The sequence below is a fragment of the Rhamphochromis longiceps genome, linkage group LG19, assembly GCF_057381845.1.
Source record: "Rhamphochromis longiceps isolate RC_006_pf linkage group LG19, R_longiceps_female_GT1.1, whole genome shotgun sequence".
Lineage (NCBI taxonomy): Eukaryota > Metazoa > Chordata > Actinopteri > Cichliformes > Cichlidae > Rhamphochromis > Rhamphochromis longiceps.
The window spans coordinates 20,375,646-20,383,533 of NC_140575.1; the positions used below are offsets into that span (position 1 = coordinate 20,375,646).

General features: G+C 42.8%; 1 protein-coding gene across 4 annotated transcripts in view; it reads right to left on the reverse strand.

The window, feature by feature from the left end:
• Positions 1-7,635, reverse strand: part of numb (NUMB endocytic adaptor protein) — a 46,177-nt gene extending 38,542 nt beyond the window's left edge. For all 4 annotated transcript variants that reach the window (XM_085390884.1, XM_085390883.1, XM_085390882.1 and 1 more), the window contains exon 1: positions 7,485-7,635. The gene's annotated coding sequence lies outside the window, so the exon portion shown is untranslated. The remainder of the gene's footprint in view (positions 1-7,484) is intronic.
• Between the last annotated feature and the right edge of the window lie 253 nt (positions 7,636-7,888).

A 7,888-nucleotide genomic window follows, 5' to 3' on the forward strand; every position in this document is an offset into this window, starting at 1 on the left:
CCACAGACAGAGTTGGAGCAGCCAAGCAAGCAGAGAGAGACATGGACAGGCAAGTAGGCAAAGACTGCAGAGCTTCAGAGGATGGAAAATTACCAGGGCTCCACAATCAGCTGGGCACCTTTGATCAGCAAGAGCCCAGGCACCAATTACTGCCGGATAATGGGCAGCTCCTCAGAGGCCTGACGAGCTGCAGGCAGTGTGGGCACAACGGGTCACTGACCACCAGGCAAACGCCTGGTCAACAAGGCTCACAGAGCCAAAAGCTGATGGTGGCCCTCGCTGAAATGCTGCATGAAGGCGGCCAAACAGAGAAGCAGCACAGCGAAGCCATTGTTCCCCTCCTGCCGACTCAGCACACTGGCACTCTCACAAGCCAGACATCCCTCTTTGCAGACCGCTCAGTAGTGAAGGAAGAGAGCTATGGTTAGAGTGTGTGAACCTGCTACGCCACATGTCGTAGTTTTTCCCACATACTGCCCCCGTGTCTGTGCTGACACATACGTAACATATGCAGAACAAATGTGCACACGCATGCTGATCAAACACCTGTCCCCGTAACTGTGGTAAACAAAACGCTGCAGTGCACAAGGCACCACGAACTGCACAATGATGCAACGTACATGAAACACATTCCACGCTGCCTTCCTGCCTGATAACCTATTCCTACGCAGGAAAAAGGCCAACCTGCCTGTTCCCGACTTACTACACGTTATCTAAGAGGAATGTGGACTGACAAAGATATTTAAACCAAACTGTGGCATTCAAACACGACTCTTACATTTTTTTCCTTTCTTTTCCTCTTACTCACACCGATCGCTGCAAATCAGCAGTGATTTAAAAACAAAAAACAAAACAAGTGTCTTCACTTGAAGCAAAACATGATATTCAGCTCATTAATAATTGATGTCTTTCTTGTGCTGGGGAACGTTCATTATCGATTAGGCTACGCTAGAGTGGTGGTGCTTGGTGTGCCGATCCTCCCTCCACTGTCCACAATACAGCGGTCTGAAACAGTTCTGACCACCACCAGAAAAAACTCCTGCAGTGGTGCATTAGAAGAACAACTCAGAAGCATCTCCGATTCCTTTGCTTGTTCATACCATACTGTTATCCAACAGAAATCCCAGCAGCAGCCAGCAGACTTTGGATGAGGCACGCTGCAGTTATACAACAGGCAATGCCGGTAAAAGCAGACCCATATGGGCCAGAAGGAGCTTCCCTGTAAACCAAGAGTTAGAGGAGGAATTTGTTCACTAAGCAGCAACATCTTAACAGACGAGAGATGTTACACTGGAGGAAAAGAGCTCGTTTATGAGGCCATAAAGGAGACAGCTTTCGAGACCGGTATCAATGTCATATTTTCAAGCTGATTTCAGAGATGTTTCTTAGTGTTGATACCACAGCTGTACCTCATTTCACATCTTAATTCATTATGTTGCGTGCAAACAGATGTCTCTATAAAAACAGGTATTTTCATTAAATCAGGCAAGCAACACCTCAGAAATGCACCAGTGTTTAATGCCTTTTACCTCCACACAAAAATAACCAAGAATAAACATCAGCATACAGGATTATTTTATAGATTTATGATTTATATCACACGTACAAGTTCAAGCTTCAATAGCTGTCAGGTTTCAATCAATGCTATTCTATGAACACACTCTATAAAGTAACTACTGATTAAGATAACAAAAAACAAACACTTATGTGTTTGATGATGTGTTAATGATAACACACCAACTCCATTAGGCAAGCCTTCGCACCACTACTATGGCTTACTATGCTTTCTTTGACTTGCCCCCATCCAGCATCATAGCTTAGTGTATTTCCAAACACAGTTCTGCTGAGATGACAAAATTTGTGGGTGCAAAGGGAACTCTTATCAAGCACAGTAAAACAAAGGGGGAATTTCAAGTAAACATGGGAATCAATAACATGACAGCTATTAGATTTAAAACTGTAAAAACAATTATTAGATCCTGATGTACACCAAAGCACGCAGAGCACATTTTGGCCATTTAGGCCGTACGCTGTGGACGTAAAAATAATGCAGTTTTTTCCTCCCATTTTGTATGCAAGGAGGTTTTTTTATTCTGTGGCACCAACTTTGAATATTTTGTTGGGTCATCTTGCTTTTTCCCGCTGCATCATCCAGCAACCACTGTGGTGGTTACCAGGAAACTAGTTCCACAGCAACCTTGATACATCAGGGTGACCAGAGGAGGCGGGGCCAAGAAAATCCATGACTATTGTGCAGATTAGGCAGAACTACACTAGAAGCTGCCTGCAGATGGTCACAGTATGCAAGAGAACAGTGCAACTGTTACCCATGCTATGGACAGGCAGTCATTTGGCATAAACACATATCACTTAGTGTTAAGACAAGTAGTAATTACACCAACCGCGCTCTCAGTTTACGTAGTTCATACACAGGAACTGAGAAAGGGATGCACAGCGGTGGTTTTACAAGATCAATACCGAAACCTGACTTTGCATCAGAATCTTTTGTCACATTATAAGCTGCTGAAGTGTTAGTTTAGGTGGCAGACAGACACTTTTCCAGTAGTAGATATTCATAGTAAAAATAGCTGGAGATTCAAATAAGGAAGTCAATGTGTCTGAACTCCTGAAGCACAGGAGCTCTTCTCTGAGCTCTCTATGGTGCCAAGGGGAGAGGATTTAGCCAATATGGCCATCTCGGGTGTGAGAACAGAAGCCCCACCCACCTGCTGTTCAAATCTTCCATCTGAGAGGGGCAGATAATCAGAGGATGGGAGGATATCTTATATGCAGGCTGGAAAGGAGCTAAAAACGTCTGGTTCAAACACTTATACAAACTAAGGAGCTGCACCAAGGCAAGATAAATAAGGATTATTTTGAACTATAAATCATACTAAGCTATATTAGTCCAAGAACAAAAACACGGACCTGTAAACGAGCATTACAGTCCCCCTTAAAAGGTAAATAACATTTAGAAAAGATCAGAAATATAAAAAGCTCCTTAAATCCCAGATTGAAACCTCTTCCAGTGGCTATTTTTATACCTTATCCGATGTCACTGTTGCCTACTGTTAACATTTTGGTCATTCCAATCGTTGTGCTTTATAAATAAACATCTCTTTGTGAAGCAACAAGCACCACAGTTAAAATACTTACACGTCTTAGCACTCTAACTAGAACTGGTTACTCCCAACCTGTGAGATACACTAGCGGTCACTCCATTCTGGGTCACTCATAATTAAAGCAGAGATCAGAGGGCTGAATAAAGCATGAGCTGTTCTAGTCCAGGAGGCTCAGGTATCACTATTACAGGGGCCTAGAGAGGGACAAAGGAGTCCCTGAGCCCCATACCATACCAAGGGAGGAGTCACACAGACACTAACCTGAAAGGCAACTCCTTGCATACAGTGATGCACCCCCAAACCTCCTGGCCCTAATCCATAGTTTCAACAGCCAGGGCAAAATGAGGAGCTCAAAGCCCTTTGGACCTAATTACAAGCTAAAGATATTGTCCCTGATGGGGACACTTTAGGAATCGAGTTCAAAGCAGTTAAACACCATCCAGGGCCCACCTTACACTGGGTTTTTTTTTCCACTTTCTTAAAAGAGTGCTAACAAAGCCAAATGCTGCCACTAAGAAACAGCCTACAGATACAAATACTGCACGGTTTGCATAAAACAGGGCAAATAAAAGTACTTTGAACCAGAGAGAAGAAATGTGATTTGAAAAACAGCCACAAGAACTTCAAACACCATTTCTGTTAATGTGTAGAAACATTGAGACTTATCAGTTCTACCAGTTTTATCTTCTATAAAAGAGGAAATTCCTGTTGAAGCAGCCCATAGACTCTGTGTACTATGCATATATTTTGTAACTGCAGCAGTTGCACTAATACAGTTATTGCTCCAAGTGACGGGAAATTACTTCGTCACCTCTTGGACATCAGGTGCAATATGTATATATGTGATTACAATAATACATTTACAATGAAATGACTGTATTTTTGCATTGGCTGAGAGAATCACAATACTAAAAACAAGGTTTATGAGTGGTAATAACAATGCAGCAAATAAACATGTCCAACAAACAGCAAACACAGAAGTTCAAATCAACTCCACACATCCTATTTTAGGCTACTTATGTTGAAATGGGGTCAGCGGCACATTTGAGATCCTGCTTCTAAAACCTCTCCTCTGGTTGAATCCTCTCAGAGTGTCTTTGCTGGATCTAATCCAGCAGAGAATATGAAGCTAGCAAGTGTAGACACTCTATCGATTCAAAGGCATCGAATCCCACATGCACCTGGATGTTGACCTCCTTTTGTGAGGGGGACCATTAACATACAATGGACCTTTTTACAATGCTTCCTTTTTGTGGCATTTATTATATACATCAGTTTCTCTATGCTTATTCAAAGCAGAAGAGTTCAATTTGGTGGACTGTATTCATCTTGTGTCACACTGTCCAATTAGAGTTTATAAATAAAAACTTACAGACTGCAAGCAGCATTCTTAGGGAGCAGCATTTTGGTACTTGTAAAACAGGAGGGCGTCAAAACACATTCCGCTTTAGCGTTTGATGTTAATGAAAGCATTGTCTGCATTGTCGTGTCATAATCTCGCACATCTACATCATCAAAAGACCCACGCGTTTGGATAACATTCTCACGCCTGACGAAAAATCACTTGGAAGAGAATCGGGTTTGCAGGCATCTCGGTGAAGATGAGTTTACAAACCCTTTTTCTCGCATTCCCACGCAAGTCAGGTTTAATAAGTAAACATCTGAGCATTTCATTTAATGGGTGCATCACTACCACCAAGAACTGGTGTTGACAAAAAGCGCAGGATATGGATAACAACACTGAAACTGGCTCAGATGACACATACACATCACCCTGATCCAGACTGTTTGACGATAATGTGAAAACAAAAAACATATCTGCTATATCAGTCATCTCTTAATGACCAAGGTAACGCTGGACTGAATGCTAAGCTGACAGCGACATTCACTCTAATTTCACCATGAGCAGCAAGAGGCTCAGCTATCACTCTCCTATCAGGGTCCTATCAGGGTAAAGCTTTAGACTGCATCGTCATCATACGGCAACTTTATCTACCTGCAGTTGCATCACTACTCAGTATTCACATGTACGACTCACTGCCAAGTGTAGGCCCCGCCTTTGAGAAGAGAGCAAAATGCTGAGAGTTAAAGCTAGATTCTCCCACAGAGTGAATCACAGAGCCCAGGACAGAGACTTGCTCCTGCATTCTCCTCCTCTCCCAAACAGCTGACAGACTTACACAGAGGGTTTGGTGGCTGGTAGCCAATCTTGCCTCCCTCATCCTGTGAGATGAGCTAAGCCATCCCTTTCAAAATTTGGAGGAAAGAAAAAATCTCATCTCCCTCTGTAAGGGAAAAGCAGCAGTCCCCCAAAAAGAACACAAAATGAGCCTTTGGAGACTGCTACACACATAACCACAAAAGGGTCTGTATAGCCAGACCTTACAGAAGTCTGCATGTGCATTTTAAGGCTGAGTAATTTAGAGACCACTAGCAAAAAATATTGACAAAAATGACAGTCCTGGTGATTTTCCTCAGAGTGGAGGCTAAATTGTCTTTGATGGGTGCCAAAATGTTGTAAATGCAGAACAAACCCTGGATAAGAGCCGACATCAAACTGCACCTCTCTGGTCATTACTCTGCTACCACTAGGGATGAATAACAATAATGACACTATTTCTCTTTCCTGTATTGCTTTTATAGAACATTTAGGATTTGTTACATATGGTAAATAGAATTAAGACTATCCTGTTTGGGAATTAATCCATTGATACATCCAGTTCAAAATCACTGTTAAAAATATACATTTGGCAGATCTTTTTTTAATTGTTTTGTTTTTATTTTCTGCCCTAACATTCTTTTTCTAACCCTTATCTAACAGGTCTACTGCTTCTTTCAGGTCTTTAACACACCATCATTAAACATTTAGCCTGTGCAAAACTGACATGACACAACAGATAACTATCCCCTGCCATCACTAAATGTCATCTTCCCTGCAGATAGCATGACAGCAGTCAACAGCTGATGTGCGAGCACTCCTAATGTCCTCTTCACTCACTTTAGTAGGTGCCCCTGATCAACTACTCCTTAATTCAAACAAATGATCAGCCAATCACATGGCAGCAACTGGGAGAGCTGGTTAACAAGACCAAGTTCAAACTGAGCATCACAATGGGGAAGAAAGGTGACGAGCACAACATACAACATGTCCAACCTATGAATCTCTGCCACAAAGAATTTCTGTTCTCAATGAAAAAGGGAGTCAAACCTGGCACTAGCAATACCTAGTAAAAAGTATATAAACTGAATAGCACTTGACTACATCCCCCACTGCTGTGAGCACTCTGAAACCGAGTGCTAGTATTGTAAGCAGAATAAAATAAGCAATGCAGGACATATTTTGAAATTTTACTATAATCTGATATTTACAGTCAGAATAACTGGATTTCAGCACCTCTCCTCGACCCGTCAGAGGGTTGCGTCTGTGTTTTCCAAACAAAAACAAATAACTCATCCTGTGTATTATTTCAGGTCACAAATTACATCGCTGCTCCAATAATAAAATGCCTAATGACAGAATCCAAATAGAATTAGCGTCCAATAAACAGGATGTTTTCAACCGTATGGTTGTGCTGCTGGGGCTATCACACAATCTGTCACATGGTTATCTTAGTACAGTCTCCACGTGGAAGGTAATCTGACCACTGATGGTTATCTGATCATGAATGGCAGACTTCTTGATCTCTCTTGCAAGAAAAGATCCACCTGCCATATAAGACGATCTAAGACACATTATCACACTTCAGAAACATTCCGAGTGCTAAGACTCTGAGTCACAGTCTGTATCGTCATGGTGATCAACCTGTCTGGATGGATGAGTGTTAAGAAGACTCACCTTTATTGTTACAGAACACTTTTTGAGGGGGGCGGGGGGGACAAACTTGCAAGTCACTAAACTGCCAAGCTACCGATTAATACCATTTGTAAGGATGGTATTACACAAGCGAACCGTGTGATAGGGTGTAAGTGAATGTCGTGACAAACCGTGTGCTAGGAGCAAGCTATCCGATGAGCTTAGGTCATTTTGCTGAATAACGTCCATCCCCCTAAAGTTATCCAGGTAACTTGAGAACGCTACTAACGTTAGCCATACCTCTTAAACACCTTAGCTTATTCGGCAAGACAGAAGCAGATATTTTCTAACAGGAAATAAAGATGTTAGACAGCTTAACACCATCTATTTTGTCCCTGCTTGTGCTATTTTGTTAGGTTAGCAAGAGCGCTAAACGCCGTGTTAATGGGAGCTGCCATAGCTCCGTGTGCCGCATCAGAGAGGCACAAGCTAGTGTTGCTTAGCTCGGTGAGCTAACAAGCTTCACCGGGCATGCTTACCAAAGTGCACACAGCCCACTTTCAACCTACCTGCGATCACCGCTGCGACCCTGCAGATTCCCCGTGTATGCCGTCACCAGTGTATCACGAGCCGTGCCCTGCCAAAATAATTCAAATTCCACAGAAAGTGTCGGGAGAGACGCTCGCAGTCCAATCGCTTCAGCCACCGCCGCTGAATGGCTGCTACTCAGAGCCTCAATCAAACTTCCTCCTTAGCAACGGACCGCCTCCGCGTGACCCCCATTGGCCGGCGCGTGTACATCGAAGGTGATCGATGGTCGATAGTGCAACCTGGATCGAAGCTGAGTTTCACTCTTTATGCTGTTCGTCTCGTAGTTATTAAGAGAAGCAGGCGTGAAAGCACATTGTAAGACACCGCTTCTGTCTATCGGGTTTAGCTTCAATTAAGATGCACCTGTAAATATATAACTACT